We start from the raw sequence: 26,127 nt of genomic DNA, 5'->3' as shown, positions 1-26,127 counted from the left end.
ATGTCGCCGGCGGCGCCGCTGGACGACGAAAACCTACTCGCCGAGATCCTCCTCCGCCTCCCCCCGCTGCCGTCTACCCTCCCCCGCGCCTCCATCGTCTGCAAGCGCTGGCTCTCCTCCTTGTCTCCGACATCCGCTTTTTCCGCCGCTTCCGCCGCCGCCACCGATGCAGCCCTCCCCTCCTCGGTTTCTTCGTCCCAGACCGGGGAGGCGTCTCCTACACACCTACCATGGATTCCCCCGACCGTGTCCCAGCCGGGCGCTTCTCCTTGGAGCTCGACCACAGCTGCTACTCCAAGCTCCTCGGCTGCCGCCATGGCCTCGTGCTCATCTCCCCCGATCTATGGAAGCAAGTCCTGCTGTGGTACCCCGTCACCGGCGACCAGCACCACATTTCTTTTCCCCCAGGTTTGGACGGGATTGCAAACTCGATCCACGGGGCGGCGCATCATGCTGCCGGCGAGGTCCACCACTTTCAGGTGATCTTGGTAGGGGTTGTCGAAGTCGACAAACAACATATGGGAGTGCTTGCATGTGTTTACTCCTCAGATACCGGCGTATGGGATAATCTCATCTCGGCAGTGATTCGATTCGATGCGTATACCAGCAATATATTTTTGCCGTGTGTTTTACGGGCATGTCGGCTCTGCTGGTTGAGAATTCCCTTTACTGGCGTCTTGGTGGGTGTGTGGATGCAGTTCTCGAGTTTGATTTGGAGAGGCAGAGTCTAGCCGAGATACAACTGCCAGTGGGTATGTCCGAAGAGGAGCTTCTCCAGTTGGCGGTTATGCGGGCTGAGGGTGGTGGACTGGGTTTACTCTACATATCAGGCTTCACCGCCCAATTATGGAAGAGGAAGACCGACTGTGATGGTGCTGCATCATTGGGGATGGAAAGAACTATTGAACTGGACAAGCTACTTTCCCTGAATCCGGAGAAGGGAGAGAGTTCGCCCTTTGATAGAAGGGCTTGCCGAGTACAATAATGTGGTGTTCCTGACTACAGGTGATGGTGTCATCATGCTGCAGCTTGAGTCATTGCAATTCAAGAAATTTTACTAGATTAGCGATGGTTTTTATCATTATCCATTCGAAAGTGTCTATTCTGCAGGTAATAGCATGCCTTTACGTATACTTAATTGTGCTAGCTGTAGTGTTCTGCTGGATGCTTGTGTGGTGGTGTTTTATGTAATGGTTATGACCTGGAAAAATATTTGTTAGCGTTACCTAGTTTAGGAAGGCATGATGCTGTTTTGATTATTCTGACATTATTATTTTTTAGCGTCATTACACTGTGTGGTATATGGAAACTAGCTTGAACTGATTAAAACATCAAAGACATAGCCCAATAAGTACATTTGGAAGCTTAAAAAGCCTACTTGTGTAATTGAATATTGTTACCGCTGCTAATCTTGCCAACAAGCCTACAGAAACTGAAAGCACATAAATGTGCAGTAGATAATGTTTGGTTGTTCCATGGGGAAAAAATCCAGGAATTTTCTGAAGGGTTTGGTGCCATACTTGTAACCCGTCTGAAGGGAATAAAGTTTCCAAGAGGTTGGAACCACTGGAGATTTTCCGTTGGGATTGCATGCAAAGTAGACAATAGGAAAAGGTCCTATAGTTTCCAACTTTCCATTCCTGTGAGCTTCGCAGGATTCTTTTTAGTAGAATCCTTCAATATTCCTTTAAACCGAAGAGGCCCTTAGTTGTTTTTCTGAATTTACACATGTGAGTTTAACTAAATATCTTCAGTAAAGCCATCTCATATCTATTTCACTATTTGGCTTCCCTTGTGAGTGTCATTGGTAGCTTCAGTGTTTGACTTCTTATGCTTGTAGGAACTAGCATTGGTAGTGGACATGATGGAGCTAAACGTTTGCACAATACATAAGATGATTGTCTGGGCAGATATGCTATTAAGACTTTTGGTTGAGCAGGTAAGCATATCTTCTGCATGTAAGTTGACGTATCTGAAATGTTTGATTGGAAAAATATATTGCTTTATTTTTACTAGCATTTCTCGATTACCAAATAGATTACTTTTGGTAGTGTGGGCTCTTCTCCCTCTAGCATCTTAGCTAACTTTGCCGCCTACTAACCGGGAAGTGAGATTGAGATCGCAGGAGATAAATAGGGACCGGAATAGTGACGAAGGTAGATCACAGAACGGGATTTTTCACTCATTCATTTCTTGCCGGTTTTACTGTTGCAGCTTGCTCTTATAGACCAGACACACATGACACTAACAGCTGGGCCCCACTTCAACACACACTGCGCCATCAGTATTTGCTTCCCTATCTCGATGGCGTCCTAACGCCCTTTCTCTCTATTGTCTTCTCTGTTTTGGCTGTCTCACCACCTTCAGTTGTTACATTTGGTAGTGCTGCTTCAGTACATTGAGATCTTCTCAAGTTGCCAGTTCTTGAGGACTACCAGTCCACTGGCAATTCCAAGTGATATACCACTGAACCAATTCGCTGCCAAAGTATTTGAATGCCAGCCTCTGACAGGGTCTGTTCACCACTGAAGATTAATCATAACATAAGGCTATAGTTTGAGCAATACCTTCTTGCCCACCTGAAAGGTTTTTGTCTGATCGATGTTTGTCAGTGCATTTTCGTTCTGTTCTGCGCAGCTGTCAGATGCTGCTTCAGCCGGTCCAGTCCAGCTGCACTTGACATTCTGCGCCCCGTCACAATTTTTATTTTTAGTAACAAATTATCTGAAGGTGTGGTCGAAGTGTTGTGTTTTAGGCCTTTTCTGGTGCTAGTGATCAGCCTGCTATAGTTTTTCTTCTCTTTGTGCCCCCTCTCCTTCTGTTCTCCCTAGCTAGCCATGTATAATTGTATATATGTCCTCCGTTCCGAAAAAAGTATATAAATCCTGTCTCTTGCAAATAATCTCTTTTTAATTAAATTTATTGCCGGAGCTTCCCCTACAGTTTCTGCTAATTTTTTTGTTTTTATGCTATGAAGTGTAAAAATGATGGCGCGTATTTTGTATATTAGGAAGTACTGTATTAATTAATAAAATGATGTATGATCCCTTGCTTGGATTTTACATGATAAATTATAATAAATCTAACAAGGGACATGGATGTTCAACCCGGTTCACAGACAAGATTGGTTGATCTTTCGGGCACTCCTCACCAGATAAGCAGAGCTGAGCAGTTGATAAGTGATGTTCTTGCAGAGGTACTGTGATATCCTTTTTATGGTCAGGACTTCTAATTTAGTTGTGCATCCATTTATTCAACCATACTTGTCATGTGACCTGCAGGCTGATTGCTGGCTCATTTGGCACTATCTCTAATTGGAAGTACAATGCACCTCAACCTAGTGCTGACTGCTGAGCAATCCCGGATGCAAATTGCTAACAACAAGGTAAACTGTCTGCTTTCTAGAACTGGGTTTGTTTGTCAGACTTTGAAAATCATACCACGCCCCAATATAGCAATGAGGGTTTCTTGTAAGCTTCCCAGCTGATATTATTTCACGGACTTTTTCTTTGGTGGTGAAAAACCTAGCACATTAATTCCATGTCTTAACTATTTTTTGGTGAGACTATAAAATCCATGCAGGCCAAATCTGGAGCTTGTATATAGGTTTGAGAAATTTCTTATTGCAAAGTCTAACATAAATTTGTTGGCTGAACCTGGCCTAACTTACTATTGAATTTCGTTAATAACTCAGCACTGCGTGATGTGTTTTGTTGTTGCATTTTTTCATTTTTTATGATTTACCAAGTAAATTAAAATCCAAGTTCTAATGTTGCTCATGCTCAACTAGAAGTAGAACTCATGCTCCTTTCATCTTCATAATTATCCGTTTTATTATTCTCCTTTTTCTCGTTAGTTAGTATTATATTTTGTATCATCTTCATCATTACCATTGGTAATAACAATATTAATATTTGATTTGTCCTCAAAAATCCTTCTGCAGGTCATTCCTTTGCATTTGCCTCCTGGTGATACTTCAACTGAAAGAACACTGTATATTGACGGTACTGCAGAGCGAATTGAAATAGCAAAGCAGCTTGAGTGAGGTTACCAGTGAGGTCAGCTTTCTTTCTCTTTTCACGCTGCCTCCTAATTGCTGCAGCTATTTTGTTATTTATCAGTGTTATTTATCAATTTTTTATATGTTGCTGTATTTTTTGTCTCGATTTATATTTCTCTACTTGACCTTCCTTTTCCATTGCTTCCTTTTGAAATTCTTCTCTTTAGTTATGATATACCCTATATTCTTGTCAAATGTACATGTCCAAAACGTTATCTCAACGGGTTGCCTTGTAAAACAAGGTGGTCAATTGGTCATGGAGCAGCAGCAGTATGGCTTTGACATGATTGTATACTTTATATAATTATATTTGTAATTTGTGCAGTCTCTTTGTTATTAGCTGCTATGCTCTGTGTAGTCTCTCTGATGAAGATACTAGAAATATTTGAACAATCACAGTTAAATACTGGCAAATCCGTACTTCCATAGGGAGGTTTATATACCCTATCACAACATCTTCACTACATCATACCGGTGCTTGTGGTGTTATCCATATATCCCAGGCTATATTGTCTGTTGATCATTATCCTGACATAAGGCCAAATTAGTGTCAGTAACTAGTTCTGAGGGCTGCACACATCAATCCTGGAGGCAGATTTGTTACTACCTAATGTTAATATACTTGATGCTTTTTTCGGGAAAACGCAAAGGGACCTTGCGTTTCTTTTCATTGAAAAGGTAGGGTGTCAGTTACAGTCTTCCTAGGACGAATAGACGGTGAACAGGTACAGAGCTCAGTGCACATCCCATGAAGGGGGGAGGACTACTCTAAGGCCTGGAGCTCCGGCCTTAGCCCAGGAGCCGGCTTCCTCCTTGATCCGGTTGACGAGCGTGTCGAGGGAGGGCGTCGCATTGTCGAAGACGCAACTGTTTCTATGTTACCATAGTAGCCATGGAACTAGGAGCGCTATGGATTGCAGGGCCTTGCGTTGTGCTTGCGGCGTGTCGTCCTTGGCGTGTTGCCACCAGTCCATGAGGGTGGGCTCCTGGTTGGGGATCGGCGCTGGTATGCGAAGCCAGGCGAGGGTCTTGTGCCATGCCTGCCTGGAAAAGGGGCAGTCAAGCATGAGGTGCCTGATCGTTTCCGGCGCCTGATCGCACAGGAGGCAGCGTGGATGGTGCTGCAGACCGTGGCGAGCCAGACGGTCGGCCGTCCAGCAGCGATCCAGGTTAGCAAGCCAATGGAAAAACTTGACCCGAGATGGAGCCCAAGCCTTCCAAATCAGCTTCCAGGAGTAGGATTGGGATGAGCCTTGGAAGGTTGCCAAGTAGCAAGACTGCGCTGAATAGATGCCGCTGGTTGTCCACTTCCAAATCAGCTGGTCAGGGGCGTCGGTGAGTGTGGCCTGCTGCATGAGTTGCCAAAGCTGCAAATACTGGCCAATCTTGTGTAGGCCGAGGACACCCTGTATATCTCGGGCCCAAGCATTGCCGTTGAGTCCTTTGGCCACCGTTCTAGTCTTGCGCCGCCGCTTGGGGATGCAATTGTAGAGCATGGGCATGAGCTCGCCGGCCGAGCGGCCGTTGAGCCATCGATCCTCCCAGAACAGGGCTTTCATGCCGTTCCCAATGACCATGCAGGTGGAGGCAAAGAACAAGGTGCGCTCGTGGCAGGAGAATTGAAGATCCAGCCCCTGCCAGGCGCCACCGTCTTCTGTGCGTGAGAGCCATAGCCACCGTAGTTTCAGTGCAAGCCCGGTACATTCGAGGTCGTGAACCCCGAGGCCACCAAGCGCAAGGGGGCGGGAGACAAGGCGCCAATTGACATGGCAGTGCCCGCCGTTGGCGTCGGCACGCCCGGCCCATAGCAATCCTCGTTGAATCTTCTCGAGCTGCCGCAAGGTTTTCTTCGGAGGAGCAAAAGCAAGCAGCTGGTGCACCGGAATGGCACTGAGAACAGACTTGACGAGAGCAAGCCTGTCGGCTTTGTTCATGAGCCAGGCTTTCCAGGTGGGTAAGCGTCCGGCGACCTTGTCGATGAGGGGCTGCAGCTGGCCAGTGGAAGGATGGCGCGTCGTCAGGGGGATGCCGAGGTAAGTGACTGGGAGCGCGGCGGTCGAACAACCCAAGCCGGTGATCATGTCGGGGGCGCCCTGTTCCCCATGCAGGACCGTGGCCGAGCTCTTGGCGTAGTTCACTTTGAGGCCGGACGCTTTGCCAAACAGGTCGAGTATTTCCTTGACAGCAGCAATGTCACTCGTCGTGGCATGGCAGAAGAGCATGACGTCGTCGGCGTACAAGGATATAGCTAGTATTGGTATCTGCAGATGAAGCGGCTGAAGAATGCCTGTGTCATGCGCGCGTCGAATCAGTCGGTCGAGTGTGTCGACCGCGAGCACGAACAGTTGCGGGGATAGAGTCGCCCTGCCGCAACCCTTCCTTGTGCCATATCGGTGGGCCTGGCACGCCGTTCAGCAGGACCCGGGTGCTCGCAGAGGACAGGAGGATGGCAATCCATTGGAGGAAGCGATGGCCGAACCCAAATTGGCGTAGGACCTCAAAGAGGAACGGCCAGGAGATGGAGTCGAAGGCGCGCGTGAGGTCGAGCTTGAGCATCACCCTTGGGGCCCCAAGCTGGCTCAAAAGCTTCAGCGATTGCCGGACAAGCACGAAGTTGTCGTGTAGGCTCTGTCCGAGGATGAATGCAGTTTGATTGCGGCTGACAAGGCGGTCAAGTCTACACCGAGGATGAATGCATTTTGATTGCGGCTGACAAGGCGGTCAAGTTTTGGGGCCAGCCGGAGCGAGAGGGCCTTGGCGAAAACCTTGGCCACGATGTGAATGAGGCATATCGGGCGGTAATCGCGCAACTCCTGGGCATCGGCGTGCTTCGGCAGCAACGTGAGAAGAGCTTGGTTGAGCTTGCAGAAGTCGCGGCCACGCATCTGAAAGAGCTGCTGGAATACATCCACAAAATCCTGCTTCACAATGCTCCAGCACGCACGGAGAAATTCAGCGTTGAAGCCATCGGGCCCTGGCGCCTTGTGCGCGGGCAGGCGTTTCACTGCCTCCCAGATCTCCTCCGGACAGAAGGCCACGTCAAGGTCGGAGAGGTCGCTCCCCTTGATGAGCTGCGATAGGTCCAGCGAGTGGTCGCGCTCGACCGCCGTACCAAGCAGGGCGTCGAAGTGCCGGAAGGCAGCCTTGGCCATCTCGTCATGGTTGGTGGGCAGCGCGCCGTCTGCGGAGAGGCGGAAGATGCGGTTCTTCTGACGTCGAAACAAGCGTTGCCGGTGGAAGGTCGTGTTGGCGCCTCCATCTTTGAGTGTGGCGATGCGGGCTCACTGTCTTGCGATCGTCCGTTCCAAGGATGCGAGTCCTAGGTACGAGACCTTCAGCTGTTTGCTTAGCTAGTCCTCCGGAGGCGAGAGGATACGGTCTTCTTGGGCCTTGTCAAAGCGTGCAATGAGTTCTCTGGCAATGGCCAGCTTGGTCTTGACGTTGCCAACAACTTTGGCGCTCCAACTCGTCAAGCTTCGTGCCGTGGCCTGGAGGCGCAACATCAGGCGACGGAAGGGATCAGGCTCGTGAACAGAATCCCACGCCGCGACTACTGTCTCATGGAATCCGTCCAAGCCCAACCAATGTTCCTCGAAGTGGAATCTGTGGTGCAGCACTGGTACAGGGGCGCAGTCCAGCAGCAAGGGGGAGTGGTCAGACACGACAGATGCCAGGCACATCAGGTGGCACTCGCCGTGTCCGTCCTCCTAGTCTGATGCGCAGGGCACGCGATCAAGATGTACCAGGGTCGGGGGTGACTGCTCATTCGACCACGTGTAGCGGCGCCCGTTGAGATAAACCTCCTTGAGAGCTAGGTTGTTGACGAGGCAGCGGAATTTACCCATCATTTGAGGTTGTCCGTGTTCTTGTCCTCGGGGCGGAGGATGAGGTTGAAGTCGCGGCATAGCATCCACGGACCGTGGCAGTCCGCTCTGATCTCGCGGAGCTCCTCCAAGAAGGCGACCTTGGCGACGTCATCCTGTGGCCCGTAGACGACCGTGATCCACCACAGCGTGTCACCGGCCGTAGCAACGCGGGCCGAGATCGCGTTGTTGGGGAACAGGGGGTCCGAGATGGAAACAACCCTGCTCTTCCAAGCGAGAAGGATGCCGCCACGCGTGCCCTGCGCCGGGAGGTAGGTGTAGTCGTCGAACTCCGAGCCAAGCGTGTCAAGGACAATGGACGAGCAGAGCAACTCAATCTTCGTTTCTTGCAAGCATACAATGGAGGCGCCGGTGGTGCCGAGCAGCGTGCGAATGGCATGGCGCCGCGCTCGTGCGTTGAGACCGCGCACATTCCAAACAACGATCTTGAGACCGTGATCCATAAAGAGGGGATCGACCGGGGGGGGTGGCGTCTAGGAGGAGCTAAGTCGCACACACCGGCTCGATGTGCGCTGGAACAGGCGACTGCCGCATCAGGCAAGCTGGGATTTCACGATCTACCAGCGCTGCTATGGCAGATAGCACGGACAGCGGGATGGGAGCAGCAAATAGATCGTCGTATGCCTTCATCTCCGCGGCTGAGATCTTCTGGTTTGTCCCAACGATGCCGAGTGTGCGGAGAACCTGAACTTGTGCGCGTCTTGCAGCTGTGGGAGGGGCTGCGGTCATGGACGCGGTGGAGGCTGAGCGACCATGTCGGGGGGTGAAGTCGAGGGGACGGCGGGATCTCTTCCCAGGCGTCGGCAGGGTGGCGTTGAGCTCCTTGGTGGCCGCGGCATGGTGTTGCATGGGCGCCTGTGGGTCCCGCTGGTCCCTCAGTTCTGGGGCGGGCGACAGGGATCTGTCTATGTGTGTGCCCTCCGATTCGCGGGCGGCGGCAGCGGCGTGGGGCTTAGGCACAGCGCGGTCCATCCCAACGCGCGGGGCCGGGACGCGGCCAGGTCAGCGTCCTTGGGAGGCCCCACCTCGGGATCCGGCGTGGGAGAGGCGCCACTTTGGCCCGACAAGATGGGCGTCATTGGCTGCGCTGCCTGCTGCAAATCAGGGACTTCGCTAAGCACGGCCAGATCCTGACAGGCTGAGGGGGCAGGCGAGGCAGTTGGTGGCCCCGCGAGATCGTCCTCGGGTGCTGGGGAGGCCGCCGGATTCAAAATTCCGGTCGTGTCTGACTCGACTAGGGCCACTGGCGTGTTGCCAGCTGTCCTAGACTGGCCAGACCGCCCGTCCGCAGGGGCACCATTAGCGCTGGGAGCCTGGCCCATAGGCAAAGCGAGCTTATCTCTCCTTTTACCCTTTCCTTTTCTGTCACGATGACGACGTCGGTGGGCTCCATGCAGCCCGGGCCGCGGAAGCATGCCTTTCCGAGGCTGGAGGGCCGTATGCTTCGCCGCGCCTGGCAGGGCAGGCCAGCTCGCCGCCATGGCCACGCCGTCTGCGGGGGAGGAAAGGCCGCTGGTGCGCCAGCCGAGGAGTCAACCGCCATCCCATCAGCGCGGCCGGAGGGTTGCGGCTCCGAGCGTCTGCGCTTGCGGCCTCGGCGGCGCGCGCGTCCAGGGCCATGGCCAGGCCCGTTGTCGTGGTCGTTGCCGTTGTCGTGGTCGTTGCCGTTGCCCCGGTCGTGGTCCCTTCGGCGCGCTAAGGGGGGGGCAGCACGGATCATCTCGGCGCGGACGATGGCGATGGAGATAGGGAAGGTGAGCGTTCTGATGGAAGGTGCATCAGAGCTAGAGCAGGCGGGAATCTGCTCGACGATCTCCAGGACGGCATCGCGGCGGATGCCCGCGGGGTCATGCTTGTGGCCGGAGAGGCGGAACGTGGCGAGGTCGTCGCGGGAACGAGTGTGGGGGTGGAGGCGCTCGATCCAGCAACTCCTCCGCAGAATGTGCTCGGCGGTGGAGAGGTGCCAGGCCTAGGAAGGAATGCCGCGGAGTACTAGCTCGAAGCGGTATTCGAACTCGCCCGAGCCGGCATGAGCAAGCTTGCTCCACAGGCGCATCGAGAGGGAGAAGCGGGGGGAGCGGATGAAGTGCTCTCTGGCGAGGCGATCCATGGCGGCCTGCGAGCCGAAGAGGATCAGGAAATCCTCCGGATGATGTGCGTGCACGGTGAAGTCCCCGTCGACATGCCCGAAGGAGTCGTAGAGCGACGTGGCGACCTCGTCGGCGGAGACGAGCGGTCGGTTGCCGGTGACGGAGGCCACCAGTGCGCGGGCTAGGACCCGCTCCGCTTCCTCCATCTCCACGGTGTGCGAGACGATAACGCGCTCCGGCTCGAGCGGGCGGGCCGCAGGCGGTAGCACGGCCGGCGCTGCTTGGGAGGGCGTGGGCAGGAGAGGGCCTTGAGGACGGGGAGGAGCCATGGCCGCCGGCCTGGGTTGGCTCGGTGGGGTGCGGGGGCGGTGTTCCTCCTCTTGGATGTGGGCGTCGCAGGAGCGGGAATCATGGCCGGAGGTCAGACGGCGGCGACATTTGATGTCGTTGGTGCAGTCTCGCACGCGGTGGCCAGGGTCCAAGCACCGGAAGCAGAGCCCAGCCACCTCTTCAGGTGAGGGACTGCGCGGGCGGCGCGGAGGAGAGCTGGGCGCGGCGACCTGGCGCGGGCGGCGGCGGCGAAACCGGCGTCGTGGCTGCTGGAACCCGTCCGCGTCAACCGCCCTGGCGTTGGAGACGCGGTGCACCTCAGAGCGGGGGTTGAGGCGGTCTCGCAGGCAGCCTGGACGGCGCCGCTGCAGGGGCGGGGGCATGGGGCGCCGGCGTCGGAGATGCGTGAGGGGCCGCAGGATGGCGCGCAACCTCGCAGTAGGAGCGCGCGGAGGACTCGCTCCCCGAGTCGAGCCAGCGGTCACCTGAGGACACGCGCTCGTCGGAGAGAGTCACTCCGCGGTCGGCGGGGTCGGCGCTGGAAGACGCCATGGCGAGTCCGGAGACAGAGGGGGGGCGGGGGTGGAGGGGGAGCGGGGAGGGAGGGCCACCGGCGGGAAGCGGCGGCGGAGGGGCTGAAGGGCAGGAGGAGAGTGGAGGAGGTGGGCTACCGGCGGGGATTCGACGGCGGCAGGGTTGCAGCGAGGCTACGCGGTGCTAGGCGGAGGGGGTGGAGCAGAGCGGGAGCGAGAGCGAGAGCGAGCCATCTCTGATGGATGAAAGATAAAATTATGAACTACTCCCTCTGTTTCCGCATAGAAGTCCCATGTGTACCATTGGAGTATACCATTAGAATATAATACATACATCCAGGAACATGCCTGGTCTTTCTATATCGAAACAGAAGGAACTAGTTTGTATTTGGATTATATGATTGGATTTCATATACCTGGTCTTGTCCTGTCAAATTTACGTTTGCTATTTCTGTACATCTTTGGGGATAGTAGGTGCAAAGTCTGCACACTTCAATGATGGATCGTGCACTGTAGTAGCTGGTATTTAGGCTATTGATATTTTTGCTCACTCAGGGGATAATTCTTGATGCTTAATTTTCAGCCCATTCTATCTGTTGCTAACACCACCCTCTGGGAGCAACATGTAACAAATAAGAATGTTACTGTTTATTGACCGGGCAAGAAAGTTTGTATGTGCTATGTATAGTTTGGAAAGATTATGCAGGATATCTCTCATGAATCTATCTTTGGTTTTTTTGTATATATTTTCCCCTTTGTTGACTTTTCAGGTTACCATGACCAAAGCTTCCTTAAAACTTTGCTTAAATATTTCCTTTGACATTCTTCTGTTCACCTATAATATATTTTTGGAGACTTGCTGAAAGAACCGCTGTTGTGTATGTTGTGTCATTTAGCAATATATAAGTAGATGTTGCACATAATTATGGATCACTCTGTCACTATCCATTATTGCTGATTTGTCAACATCTACAAACTGCAAGGCAATCTTTTATTGCATATTCAATATATGCGTGTGTTTATCTAGCTGCCCAATCTTCATTAGCTCCCATAGTTTTGCACATGGTAGACGCTAGATGGGCATCACCAATGTTGCTTGAGAATCTTGCTCGGTGAGTTGATCCCTCCATTTTTCTTGGTGGTTCTGGAATTTCTGTATATTACATTGCTTTGTTTTTGGATATGTTTTGTCTGGTTTGCACTTGTTCTGCATGGTACATTGTATGTTGTGTTCTATACATATTCTGATGTGCAAACTATATTTTTGCAGAATCATGCCAGAAATCCAACAGGGTTACCACCCTCCCCGTCCTCGGGCAAACTGGGGTGTGTCTGATGCACCAGCAACACAACAGCCTGTTTACATGCAGCCTGGAGCTTATCCTGGTGCACCACCATAGTATGGCCAGCAACCTTATGGCAGAGCAGCCCCCTGGCACTATAACCAACAGCAGCAACCCCAACAACAACAGTATGCCACTGGAACTGCTGCACCTGCCGATGCTAGCAGCTACAATTATAGCCAGTCTGCTACTCATGCTTCACAAGGGTATGGTGATTCTACGTACTCTCAGCAGAGTGGCAGGCAGCAAGCTTATGATTACTCTGGTTATCAGACCCAAGGGCTGTCTTACTTGCAGCAGCCTGGATATGATCAGCAGGACTATGGGGCATCGATCAGCTGCGAACTCAACTCAGGGTGGTGGTACTGCACCGAGCTATGGTGGTCCAGGTCAGCAAGCTTCAATTCCAGCCACTGGAGGCCAACTGGGTTATCCTAATCAACCACCTATACTACTGCTGCTGCATCAAGCTACATGACGCAAGGTTCTGCCCCTCAAACTGGATACGTTGCTCCACAGACACAGCCTGGCTATGATATGCAACCACCACCACAGTCCACGTATGGCCAGAATGCTTATGGACAGCCACCACCACCGCCTTCATCTGCTCCGTATGGACAGGCACCACCTACTCAGGCTGGTTATGGGCAGTATGGATACAGTCAGCCAGGCTATGGTGCACCGCCGCCTTCCCCTGGTGCACCCACTGCTAGCCAGCCAGGCTATGGCCAATAGCAGTCATACTGTGATCGTTATGCTGCTGGTAGCTATGGGCTACCTACAGCGTATTGTATTGAAGTTACAACACCTGTTGCATCCCAGGGTCAATCCACCACCGGGCCTGCTCCTGCTAATAATGCCCCCCCCCCCCCCCCCCCCCCCCCCCAAAAAAAAACCCCTCTCCGAATTAATCTACCTGGTCCTGCTACAGCTGCAATCTGGTTTCCTTGGCTCTGCCACTTGGAAGTAATATCCTCTAGTTTATCCATATTATCTAGTTTGTTATTGGTGATTGTGAACTTTATATATTGCTTGATTATCCTGGTTGTGCTGCTCATGTGTGGCTTGTGTGGTCGCCCCAATGTAGGTTTAAATCGGTGTGTAAGTGAAGCCGTTTGCAATGGTACTACTTCTGAAAATTTTGGAGCCCTTTGCATATATTATTTATTGATCTTGTGTTAATTTTATTTTTCCAATGAGCGGAAATCATTATCTTTAAGATTCAAGGACGTTCGAGGAGTTTCCAGAACCATTGAAGACTTTGCTGAGCAAGGCAAGCAACCTACTTTGATCATGTTGAACCCATATTTGCATTTACACTTAGAATTCTTTTTCATGCATAAAGTATTGTTTACTAGTATTGCTATGTTAAGTAAATTTGCTAGGGTTTAGCTATGCCCCCTATGTGCTTGATGTTGACACCCCTTTGACATTCTTATGCTAAGTAGAGGGTTTAGCTATGCTCTATGTGCTTGATATTGACACCCTCCTTTGACATTCTTAATACCCCTCCTTTATAACCATGTAGTGGTCACAAATAAATGTGCGTCATATGTGCAAGTTTAATAGTAATACTTAACCATGGTAGTCGCATGAATCATAGGACTTGGGAAAAATCTTTGTTACTCATAAATGTTCTACAAAAACCCAAGGGTGTCACTAATGCCCATGGGATGATTCTGAAAATAAGGTTTTACAAAATGGAGATGAAGTTGAGATTTAGTTAGGTGATTGTGATTTTGACGAGATAGTCAAAGACATTCGATGGATTATGAAAATTTATGTCTAGCAAATGAGAATGGTGGTTATTATATTGGCGGATAAATGAATCTTCAATAAACTTGAAGCAATTTGGATTTAGTTAGGCGATTATGATCTTGAACTAAATTTTTTTGATGCATTTATTTAGTTCATTGTGATCTTGAGGAGATAGTCAAAGATGTTCGATGGATTATTAATCTTTGCCAATTTGGATTTAATTAGGTGATTGTGATATTGAACCGTATTTCATGATGGATTACGAGATTTTAGGTGGATTTAGTTATGTGATTTAATCTTAAGAAGATAGTCTAAAATGTTGGTTGATTATGAGAGTTTAGGTATGGTAGATGGCCATGGTGATTTATTGGTGGATAAATAGATCTTCAATTTTTTTGGGAACATTTCGGGTTTGGCTAGGTGATTGTGATCTTAAACCAAATTTCATGATAGCTTATGAGGTTTTGGTTGGATTTAGTTAGGTGATTGTGATCTTAAACCAAATTTCACGGTAGATTATGAGGTTTTGGTTGGATTTAGTTAGGTGATTGTGATCTTGACGAGCTAGTAAAAGATGTTTGGTGGATTATGTGAATTTAGGCCTAGTAGGTGAGCATGGTGGTAATTTTATCGGTTAAGTTAATTTTTAATAAACTTGAGAAAAATTGGATTTAGTTAGGCGATTGTGATCTTGAACCAAATTTCATGATGGATTACGAGATTTTAGATGAATTTAGTCAGTTGATTGTGATCTCGAGGAGATACTCAATGATATTAGATCAATTAATTAACCTTGAACAATTTGAATTTAGTTAGGCTATTGTGATATTGAACCGAATTTCATGATGATTTATGTGATTTTAGGTGGATTTAGTTAAGTTATTATGATCTTAAGAAGATGGTCAAAGATGTTTGGTGGATTTTAAGATTTTAGGTCTAGTACGTGAGCATGGCATGGTGACTATTATACTGGTGGATAAACAAACCTTTAATTCAGGTTGAAACAATTTGAATTTAGTTAGATGATTGTGATCTTTTAAGCAAGTTCATTGTGGATTTTGATGTTTGGGTTAGATTTAGTTAGGTGATTGTGTCCCGACGAGATAGTCAAAGATGTTCGATGGATTATGTGAGAATTTATGCCTAGTAAGTAAGTACGGTGGTTATTATATTAGTGGACAAATGGATTTTAAGTAAACTTGGAGTAATTTGGATTTAGTTAGGCGATTGTGATCTTGAACCAAATTTCATGGTGAATTACAAGATTGTAAATGGACTTAACTAGTTGCTTGAGATCTTGAGGAGATAGTCCAAGATGTTTGGTGAATTAACTAATCTTTTTTAACACAGGATAGACGCAGTCGCTCATATAAACGCGCATACACGCACACCCTATCCCTATGAGCACCTTGAGAGCTGACATATCATCTTGATATTTTACGAAGTTACCGTGGACGCCTCGTAGTCGACGGGAACAATTTCGATTAAGTTCAGTGATTGTGATATTGAACCAAATTTGTCGATGATTTATTTGATTTTAGGTGGATTCAGTTAGGTGATTTTTTCTTGAGAAGATAGTCAAAATATTCGGTGGATTATGAGATTTTAAGTATGGTAAATGAACATGGTGATTATTACATTGGTAGATAAACATATATTTAATTTAGTTTGGATTAGTTTGGATTTAGGTAGGTGATTGTGATCTTTTAATCAAATTTTACGGTGGATTATGAGGTTTTGGTTGGATTTAATTAGGTGATCGGGATCTTGACGAGCTAGTAAAAGATGTATTTGGTAGATTATGAGAACTTGGGTCTGGTAGCTAAGCATGTTGGTTATTATATTAGTGGATAAATGGATTTTTAGTAAATTTGGAAAAATGGATTTAAATAGGAAATTATGATCCTGAACCAAATTTTATGATGGATTATCCGATTTTTGATGAATTAGTTAGTTGATTGTGATGTTGAGGAGATAGTCAAAGATGTTCGATGTATTAATTAGTTTTGACCAATTTGGATATGGTTAGGTGATTGTGATATTGAACTAAATTTCTCTGTGATTTATGATATTTTAGTTGGATTTAGTTAGGTGATTGTGTCTTGAGAAGATAATCGAAGATGTTTGGTGGACTGAGATTTTAGATCTAATAAATGAGCATGGTGATTATTATTGGTGGATAAACATATATTTAATTTAGTTTGGAACAATTTGGATTTAGTTAGGTGATTGTGATATTTTAACCTAATTTAAAGTGGATTATAAGGTTTGGGTTGGATTTAGTTAGGTGATTGTGATTTTGACGAGCTAGTAAAAGATGTTCAATGGACTAAGTGGATTTAGGTCTAGTAGGTGAGCATGTTGATTAATATATTGGTGGATAGAGATGAGGGCCGCACAAGTGACTCAAGGTGATGATGCCACTACTGAAAATAACTGATAAACAAGGCAACAGAGGAGAGACTGGAGTAGTGGCAGCAGATGGACTTTGATCCAGCATCCCACGTGCCTGTTCACTCTTCGTTCCTGGCTGTTCCGGCTTGGTGTCCTTGTCCTGTTTGCGGATTTTGTGTCACGCACTTGATTAAGCATCCCACGTTCTTCTAATGTGCGCCCTTAGCCTTGACGATAAGTAGCGCCGTGTTCTCGGGCACGTCCCGTGGGTAAAATTCAGGTATGCGTCGATTGTCTAAGCTCTTGCTTGCCATTGGTGGTGCTTGAGCGTGCGGTTATGGTGTCGTCCAGCAAGGGAACACGGGATGTGGGATCAAGACAGCACACATGGCAACCCGCCACCGGGCAACGGACGCCCGTCCGGACTTACAGGGAGCGAAGGTGGACACAAAGGTGGATGTTGAGCTCCATAGCAATCTCAACAGTGTGCTCATCAGTAAGAGAGCATGAGCAAGAAGATCCTATATACTCCTCTTAGGAAATAAAGAAGCCATTAGAGGTAGAAGAAGAAACCTCAATCTCAAGGAAGTAGTTACTTCTTTAATAAACATGGTGCAATTTGGATTTTGTTAGGCGATTTTTATCTTGAACCAATTTCATGGTGAAGTACGAGATTTTTCAATGGATTTAGTCGATTGTGATCCTGAGGAAATAGTTAAAGAGTTAAAGATGTCCGGTGTATTAATTAATCTCGAACAATACGGATTTAGTTGGGTGATTGTGTCATTGAACCAAAGTTCTATGTGATTTATGAGATTTTAGTTGGATTTAGTTAGGTGATTGTGTCTTGAGATGATAATCAAAGGTGTTTGTGGATTATGAGATTTTAGGTCTAGTAGATGAGCATGGTGATTATTATATTGGTGGATAAACAGATATTTAATTTATTTTGGAACAATTTGAATTTAGTCAGGTGATTGTGATCTTTTAACCTAATTTTACAGTGGATTATAAGGTTTGGTTGGATTTAGTTAGGTGATTGTGATTTTGACGAGCTAGTAGAAGATGTTCGATGAATTATGTCAATTTAGGTCTAGTAGGTGAGCATGTTGATTATTATATTGGTGCATAAATGTGTCTTTAATAAATTTTGAATAATTTGCATTTAGTTAGGCTATTGTGATATTGAACTGAATTGCATGATAGTTTAGTGAATTTAAGTGGATTTAGTTAAGTTATTATGATCTTGAGAAGATGGTCAAATATGTTCGGTGGATTTTAAGATTTTAGGTCTAGTACATGAGCATGGTGACTATTACACTGGTGGATAAACAGACCTTTAATTTAGTTTGGAACAATTTGAATTTAGTTAGATGATTGTGATCTTTTAAGCAAATTTGCTGTGGATTTTGATATTTGGGGTTAGATTTAGTTAGTTGATTGTGTCCTGACGAGATATTCAAAGATGTTCAATGGATTATGTGAGTATTTATGCTTAGTAAGTAAGGATGGTGGTTATTATATTAGTGGATAAATGGATTTTTAGTGAACTTGGAGTAATTTAGATTTAGTTAGGGGATTGGGATCTTGAACCAAATTTCATGGTGAATTTCGAGATTTTAAATGGATTTAATTAGTTGCTTGAGATCTTAGAGATAGTCCAAGATGTTCGATGGATTAACTAATCTTTTCTTGAACACAATACAGACGCAAGCGCTCATATAAACGCGCTACACTCACCCATATGAATGCATACACGCACACTCTACCCCTATGAGCACCTTTGAGAGACTGAGTGGACATATCATCTTGATATTTTACGAAGTTACCGTAGACGTCTTGTAGTCGATGCACACAATTTGGATTTAGTTCGGTGATTGAGATATTGAACCAAATTTCTCGGTGATTTATTTGATTGTAGTTGGATTCAGTTAGGTGATTGTATCTTGAGAAGATAGTCAAAATATTCAGTAGATTATGAGATTTTAGGTATGGTAAATGAACATGGTGATTAATATATTGGTAGATAAACATATATTTAATTTAGTTTGGATTAGTTTGGAATTAGGTAGGTGATTGTGATCTTTTAATCAAATTTTACGGGGGATTATGAGGTTTTGGTTGGATTTAGTTAGGTGATTGGGATCTTGATGAGCTAATAAAAGATGTTTGGTAGATTATGTGAATTTAGGTCTGGTAGGTGAGCATGTTGATTATTATATTGGTGGATAAATGGATTTTAAGTGAGCTTGAAAAAATTGGATTTAGTTAGGCGATTGTGATCTTGAATCAAATTTTATGGTGGATTATCAGATTTTTGATGGATTAGTTAGTTGATTGTGATGTTGAGGAGATGGTCTAAGATGTTCGATATATTAATTAATCTTGACCAATTTGGATATGGTTAGGTGATTGTGATATTGAACTATTTTTTTTTTTTGTGATTTATGAGATTTTAGTTGGATTTAGTTAGGTGATTGTGTCTTGAGAAGATAATCGAAGATGTTTGGTGGATTATTAGATTTTAGATCTAATAAATGAGCATGGTGATTATTGTATTGGTGGATAAACATATTTAATTTAGTTTGGAACAATTTGGATTTAGATCGGTGATTGTCATATTTTAACCTAATTTAAAGTGGATTATAAGGTTTGGATTAGATTTAGTTAGGTGATTGTGATATTTTAACCTAATTTAAAGTGGATTATAAGGTTTGGGTTGGATTTAGTTAGGTGATTGTGATTTTGACGAGCTAGTAAAAGTTGTTCGATGGACTAAGTGAATTTAGGTCTAGTAGGTGAGCATGTTGATTAATATATTGGTGGATAGAGATGAGGGCCACACAAGTGACTCAAGGTGATGATGCGACTACTAAAAATAACTGGTAAACAAGGCAACAGAGGAGAGACTGGGGTAGTGGCAGCAAATGTACTTTGATCCAGCATCCCACGTGCCTGTTCACTCTTCGTTCCCCACTGTTCCGGCTTGGTGTCCTTGTCCTGTTTGCGGATTTTGTGTCACGCACTTGATTAAGCATCCCACGTTCTCCTAATGTGCGTCCTTGGCCTTGACGATAGGCAACGCCGTGTTCTCGGGCACGTCCCGTGGGTAAAATCCAGGTATGCGTCGATTGTCTAAGCTCTTGCTCGCTATTGGTGGTGCTTGAGCGTGTGGTTATGGTGTCGCCCAGATCTCAAGGAAATAGTGACTTCTTTAATAAACATGGTGCAATTTGGATTTAGTTAGGCGATTGTTATCTTGAAGAAATTTCATGGTGAATTACGAGATTTTTCAATGGATTTAGTTGATTGTGATCCTGAGGAAATAGTTAAAGATATTCGGTGTATTAATTAATCTTGAACAATATGAATTTTGTTGGGTGATTGTGTCATTGAACCAAAGTTCTATGTGATTTATGAGATTTTAGTTGGATTTAGTTAGGTGATCGTGTCTTGAGATGATAATCAAAGGTGTCGGTGGATTATGAGATTTTAGGTATAGTAGATGAGCATATTATTATATTGGTGGATAAATAGATATTTAATTTATTTTGGAACAATTTTAATTTAGTCAGGTGATTGTGATCTTTTAACCTAATTTTACGGTGGATTATAACTTTCTGGTTGGATTTAGTTAGATGATTGTGATTTTGACGAACTAGTAAAAGATGTTTGGTGAATTATGTGAATTTAGGTCTAGTAGGTGAGCATGTTGATTATTATATTGGTGCATAAATGAATCGTTAACAAATTTAGAACAATTTGGATTTTGTTAGGTGATTGTGACCTTGAACCAAATTTTATGGTGGATTAAGAGATTTTTGATGGATTAGTTGATTGTGATCTTGAGAAGATAGTCAAAGATGTTTGGCGGATTAATTAATCTTGAACACTTTGGATTTAGTTAGGTGGTTGTGATACTCAACCGAATTTCACGCTGGATTATGAGATTTTAGCTGGATTTAGTTAGATGATTGTGTCTTAAGAATATAGTGAAAGATGTTTGCTGGACTATGAGATTTTAGGTTTAGTAGAAGAGAATGGTGATTATTATATTGGTGGATAAATATATCTTTAATTTAGTTTGGGACAATTTTGATTTAGTTAGGTGATTGCTATTTTTCAACAAATTTTACTGTAGATTTTGAGGTTTTGTTGATTTAGTTAGGTGACTGTGATCTCGACGAGTTAGGCAAAGATGTTTGGTGAATTATGTTAATTTAGGTCTAGTAATTAAGTGAGCATGGTGGTTATTAGATCGGTGGATAAATGGGCCTTTAGTAAACATGGAGCAATTTGGATGTAGTTAGGCGATTGTGATCTTGAACAAATTTCATGGTGGATTATGAGATTTTTGATAGATTTAGTTAGTAGATTGTGATCTTGGGAAGCTGTCAAAGAAGTTCGGTGGATTAATTAATCTTGAATAATTAGAATTTAGTTAGATGATTGCGATATTGAACCAAATTTCTCTGTGATTTATGAGATTTTAGTTGGATTTAGTTAGGTGATTGTGTTTTGAGATGATAATCAAAGATGTTTTGTGGATTATGAGATTTTAGGTTTAGTAGATGAGCATGATGATTACTATATTGATGGATGAACAGATATTTAATTTAGTTTGCAACAATTTGGATTTAGTTAGGTGATTGTGATCTTTTGACCAAATTTTACGATGGATTGTGAGGTTTTGGTTGGATTTTAGTTAGGTGATTGCAATCTTGACGAGCTAGTAAAAGATGTTCGGTAGATTATGCGAATTTAGATCTAGTAAGTGAGCTTGTTGGTTATTATATTGGTGGATAAATATTTTTTTAATAAACTTGATTTTTTTTGGATTTAGTTAGGCGATTGTGATCTTGAACCAAATTTTATGTTGGATTATGAGATTTTTAATGGATTAGTTAGTTGATTGTGATCTTGAGGAGATAGTCAAAGATGTCCGGTGTATTAAATAATCTTGAACAATTTGGATTTGGTTAGGTGGATGTGATATTGAACCAAATTTCTCTGTGATTTATGAGATTTTAGTTGGATTTAGTTAGGTGATTATGTCTTGAGAAGATAGTCAAAGATGTTTGGTGGACTATGAGATTTTAGGTCTAATAGATGAGCATGGTATTATTATATTGGTGCATAAATGGATCTTTAATCAACCAAGGTTCCTTATCTTGCTGTTTTTTAAAGTCAAACAACTGATAACGAAGTTTATCAACATGTAATAAAGGGTATACATGTTTTCTCATACTCATGTAGTCCGTTCATTCCTAAACTATATGTTCTTTTGTTAAAACCTTGAAATATTAAGATGTTAGGGTAAATAAATTCCTTCAGAATTAATAATAGAAAAGTTTTGCTATGCAATAAGATACAGTTGTATGCAAAAAATAATCTTGTCTTATATAGTTATATATATCAAAACTATGGATTTTCTATGCACTTCCTGCAATCATTAATGTTCATCGTCTTTGTTGGGATTTTGTTTGGCACCTGCGGCAACGCGCTGCCGGGCACGAAGGACGCTGCCAGGTCCGCGTCGACATCGTGCTGGCCTCTGCATGATGAACTACACGGTAAAGTTCAGCTGAAGTTCCTCTGTTTTCTTCTACTACAAGAGTTCTGACGATTTGTACTACTTGGCTGCTAACTTATGCCGTTTGCATCACCATACGGATAGTGGTAAGAATGCAGCAGCAAATCCAATAGTACATAATCATGAAAGTATTTCAATGCAGCAGCAAATCCAATAGTAGGTAGTCATGACAGTATTTCACCACCGCTAATCTTGCTGTCTTTTATGGTTGCAGGTTTGTTCTTCTGGCATTATTCATGGTTCCCATCATAGCCATACTGAATGATGGCAAGTGGCATCTCTGAATTTATCATATGAATTATGACTTTATGAGCTCGCCTGGCTACTGACCTGCTGTGTGGGAAGGGCATCCTTTTACCAGAACTAAGGATTTTAATATGCTCCATTTCCTTCAGGTCTTTTATTGCTACATCCTTGATTTATCTGAGTCCATTGGGGTTGCTCATGAATTACAGAATTTAGGCTTACAGTAGGATGAACTTCCCTGAGAATCCATAATAGAAAAGTTTTGGTTAAGACCAATTTCCAACGCCAGAGAGAAAATTTACTTCACTGGTTAATAGGAATCCATCTCACGTTTTCTTATGTTGTGCCTTTCTCAAAGTAAAAAAAAAAGCATAAGTCGGAGAGAGAAATTACTTTACTAGTTAAGACAACTAATTTGCATACAATGGCACAATGCACAAGCAGTGTCAGTGTTAGCGTGTACTTATTTCAGAGATGGTTGGAGTGAGCAGCCACCATCTAATCGAATCACAATTAATAGACTAGTAGGTAAAGATATTGGAGGGCTACTTTCAGATCAATTCATGACTATACGTATGGTATGAGCTATTCCTATTGCCGCGAACTTGCTGAACACGTCAATACTGGTGAACAAAAAGCACAAGTGTGTGTGCAGTGCGAGCTAAGAAAGCCGGTTAATCATTCAGTGTTATGCATGGTATTCAGTCATGATTGTCAAGTGTCAAGTTCAGTTTTAAAAGCTGAACCCTCAAGTGTTAAGTTTAGGTAACAGGGGCTGTGGAGTAACTGTAGCTCGTTCAAATCCTGAATGTCAAGTTCAGAATATGACACTCAATTATCATGACAAAATTTACTACTTTGGAATGTGTGGGTGCGCTGGTTTTCGACTAGTTGATCTAATCATCTTGAATTGACATGTTTTCTGAATATACTCGCAAGTCGCAACCATGGCCTTACAGTGCTACACGCCTCTGCTGAAGCCCCAACTGGCCCAAGTCTCGGTTAACCCTTCAATTAACACGATACAGATTCCAGGTTTGTTTTGCCTCGCACGAATATGCTCGTTCCATGACATCTCGCTGGATATACACTGGATAACATGTGTTGATGTGTGGATGCACTGGCTAGCGATTAGTTATTCTAATACTCTTCTGATAATTATCTTCTCTTAATATACACGAAATAATGGCCGAGTCAGTGCTCCGCCCCTCTGCTAAAGCCCTAACTGGCCCAAGTCTCGGCCAACCCTTCTCTAAATCGATGCAGATTGCAGGTTTGCCTCGCACCAATATGCTCCTTGCATAAGCTAGTTATCTCTGGCCATATTTCATTTTTATCCTACTTGCATCCTGCCTGATGACTTTTCTTTTGTGCCACCAATTTTAGTGTATGTTCGAGGAGTAGCAGATTTTACGGATCTTTTTTTTTTGTCGTTGCTTCATCAAATGGAAATTTAAGTAACGGGAGATTCGTCAAATGGAAATTTAAACCAGTTTATGATTTGGTAAGGAATCCATATATATTAGTGTGTGTTGTTATGTTGAGCTCTAAATAACGGGGAGCACACAAAATTACATTCAATCCAAATAGGGCTGGTGTTTGCATCTGTATGTTGTATTCAAATAAACTGTTTCTTTTTGGGTGTTCATTTTCGTGTTAATAATGGTGATTGTTATTCATTTGGAACCATCATGTAAACCTAGCTGGACTTGGTTAAACTATAATTTTCCATGTTTCAAAATACTATACGGTTTAGTACTTTGTTCTGAGAGTCTTTCTTCTCAAAATGGATTTTTTTCCCCAGTATTCTCCTAAATCTTTTTGGTGTCTTGATGTGATCTGATCATCAGAATGCATGAACTGTATTGAATTCTTGTAAGGGAGCATTAGAATGTTGCTTGTCCTGATCTAATTATCTGCAATCCACAGGTTATGCAACTGCACTTGCAATGGTAGCAGGAACGACCTTTGCTTGGGCGACCTTCTCTGTTATGATATTGTTGTCTAAGTTAAAGAACCTAAATCTGCTCCATGGTTTTGTTATGTTGGATGTGCCCCAAGAAACTTCTTTCTTTTGATTTTTGTTGTCAATATATTCTGTGGATGCTCCTCATACTCATTATGAAGTTTGGCAAATATCAATTCTCTGGATGTTCTTCATAACTATGGCGAAAGTTCAAATGTTAGCATAGCCAATAAGTTGTGTGTTCGGCAATGACACAATGCACAGGTCAAGTGTTAGTTTTCTGAAACTATTGTACTGTGAACTGTTGCTAACTTCCTCACTTTTAGTTGTAGTTTGGCCAACGTACCTGGTGTCGGAAAAGAGCTTAGCAGGACTATTGACCGTCTTGAGAAGTGTCTCGGCCTCAGACATGACACTTGAGAATTCAGATTTTTTGTAGCGCAGAACCCATTAGCTCCTATCTTTGTGCTAGCTAAACTTGAACTTAAGTTGTAGTGGTGTAGTCAAATTATTTTGTGTACTGAATTTTTGTTCTTCTTTTCTTTCAACAGTGATCACGTTTAAATGAGTGGAGACATTGTGCCACGTCGCACCAGACAAGAGGTGTACACTGCGGACGCGTCCGCAAGTTTTGACTGCTTGCTATGGCTGGCGGGCACATGCGGACGTCCGCATCTTCATGTTTAGCTGATTTGCCTAATGCTAAGTACAATATGCTAGCTAGCTTTGTATATATCCTTTGTTGCGCTAGCTATACACGTTTGGATTTCATTGTGAATTTTGTTCCCAACACAAAAGTTCAACCTCATGTACACATACAGGCTCATGAGGGGAAGTCCTATACGACGCTCTTTGCGTCAAAATGTTGGGGCTTCGCACAGAGCGTCTCAGTTTGCGGGCTTTGTGGGCCGGGTTTTTTTGACAGTACCGAGTGGCTCCAAAATATTGTGCACGCTCATGGGGAATCGAACCCACTATTCCGTACTAGAGAGAAGGCGATACAACCAACTGAGCTAGTGAGCATTGGTGATTATTTCACAACACCAACTATTAAGAACCAAAGTCCAGCACAGATTCGAAGAATTTCTGAAATTATAGAAGCAATTTTTTCTAAGCAGCTACAATCACAAATGCTAAAAAATATTTTCTGAAAATCGTGAACAATTTTATGAAATGGGAACATATTTTGTAATTCCAAAACAAAATTTATAAAAGCGAACATTTTCTGAAACTCCAAAAAAATGGAAACATCAACATTTTAAGAAACTTATAAACAATTTCTGAAAATGGGAACAATTTAAGTTCCAAATAATTTTTAAATAAACTTCTGAATAGTCTTTAAAATCAAAAACAAAATTTGAAAACATAAACATTTTTATACATTTGCGAAAAATTTATGGAACACCTGCAAAGATGGAAACAAGAATATTTTTTAAACAATATGTGAATATTTTTGAAAGCACGAACATTTTTCAAAATTCCGAACAATTTTTGAAAAGTTGTAAACATTTTTAAGAAAAATATACCAAACAATTTTTAAAAACAAATTGTGAATATTTTTGAAAGCACGAACATTTGTCGACATTCTGAACAATTTACTAAAAGGTTGTAAACATTTTAAAGAATAACATAGCAAACAAATTTTTATAAATGAACATGTTTTGAAAATCACGAACAATTTTTGAAACATGAACATTTTTTGAACTCTTGAACATTTTTGAAACAAGGACAATTTTTGAAAATTGAGAACAAGTTTTGTAACATTAACATTTTGTAAAATTGTGAACAATTGTTTATAATGTGAACATTTTTTGAAATTATGAACATTTTTATGAAAGGTACAATCATTTTTTGAAAATCTTGGAAAATTTTCAGATTTATGAACAAAACAAAAAACATAACGATTTTAAAAATAAGTAAAAATAAAATT

General features: G+C 44.1%; 1 pseudogene across 1 annotated transcript; it reads left to right on the top strand.

The window, feature by feature from the left end:
• LOC147963726 (uncharacterized) lies at window positions 1-24,472 on the top strand (annotated as a pseudogene). The gene is made up of 7 exons (XR_015609385.1): window positions 1-1,110; window positions 1,841-1,939; window positions 3,119-3,196; window positions 3,282-3,385; window positions 3,944-4,058; window positions 12,168-21,965; window positions 22,200-24,472. The product of XR_015609385.1 is annotated as an uncharacterized LOC147963726 (transcript).
• Window positions 24,473-26,127: the final 1,655 nt, after the last annotated feature.

Source organism: Triticum urartu, chromosome 6A, assembly GCF_056163025.1.
Source record: "Triticum urartu cultivar PI428250 chromosome 6A, HENAU_Tu73, whole genome shotgun sequence".
Lineage (NCBI taxonomy): Eukaryota > Viridiplantae > Streptophyta > Magnoliopsida > Poales > Poaceae > Triticum > Triticum urartu.
Note: the sequence above shows the minus strand (reverse complement) of the source record. Positions and strands in the feature narration are given on the sequence as shown.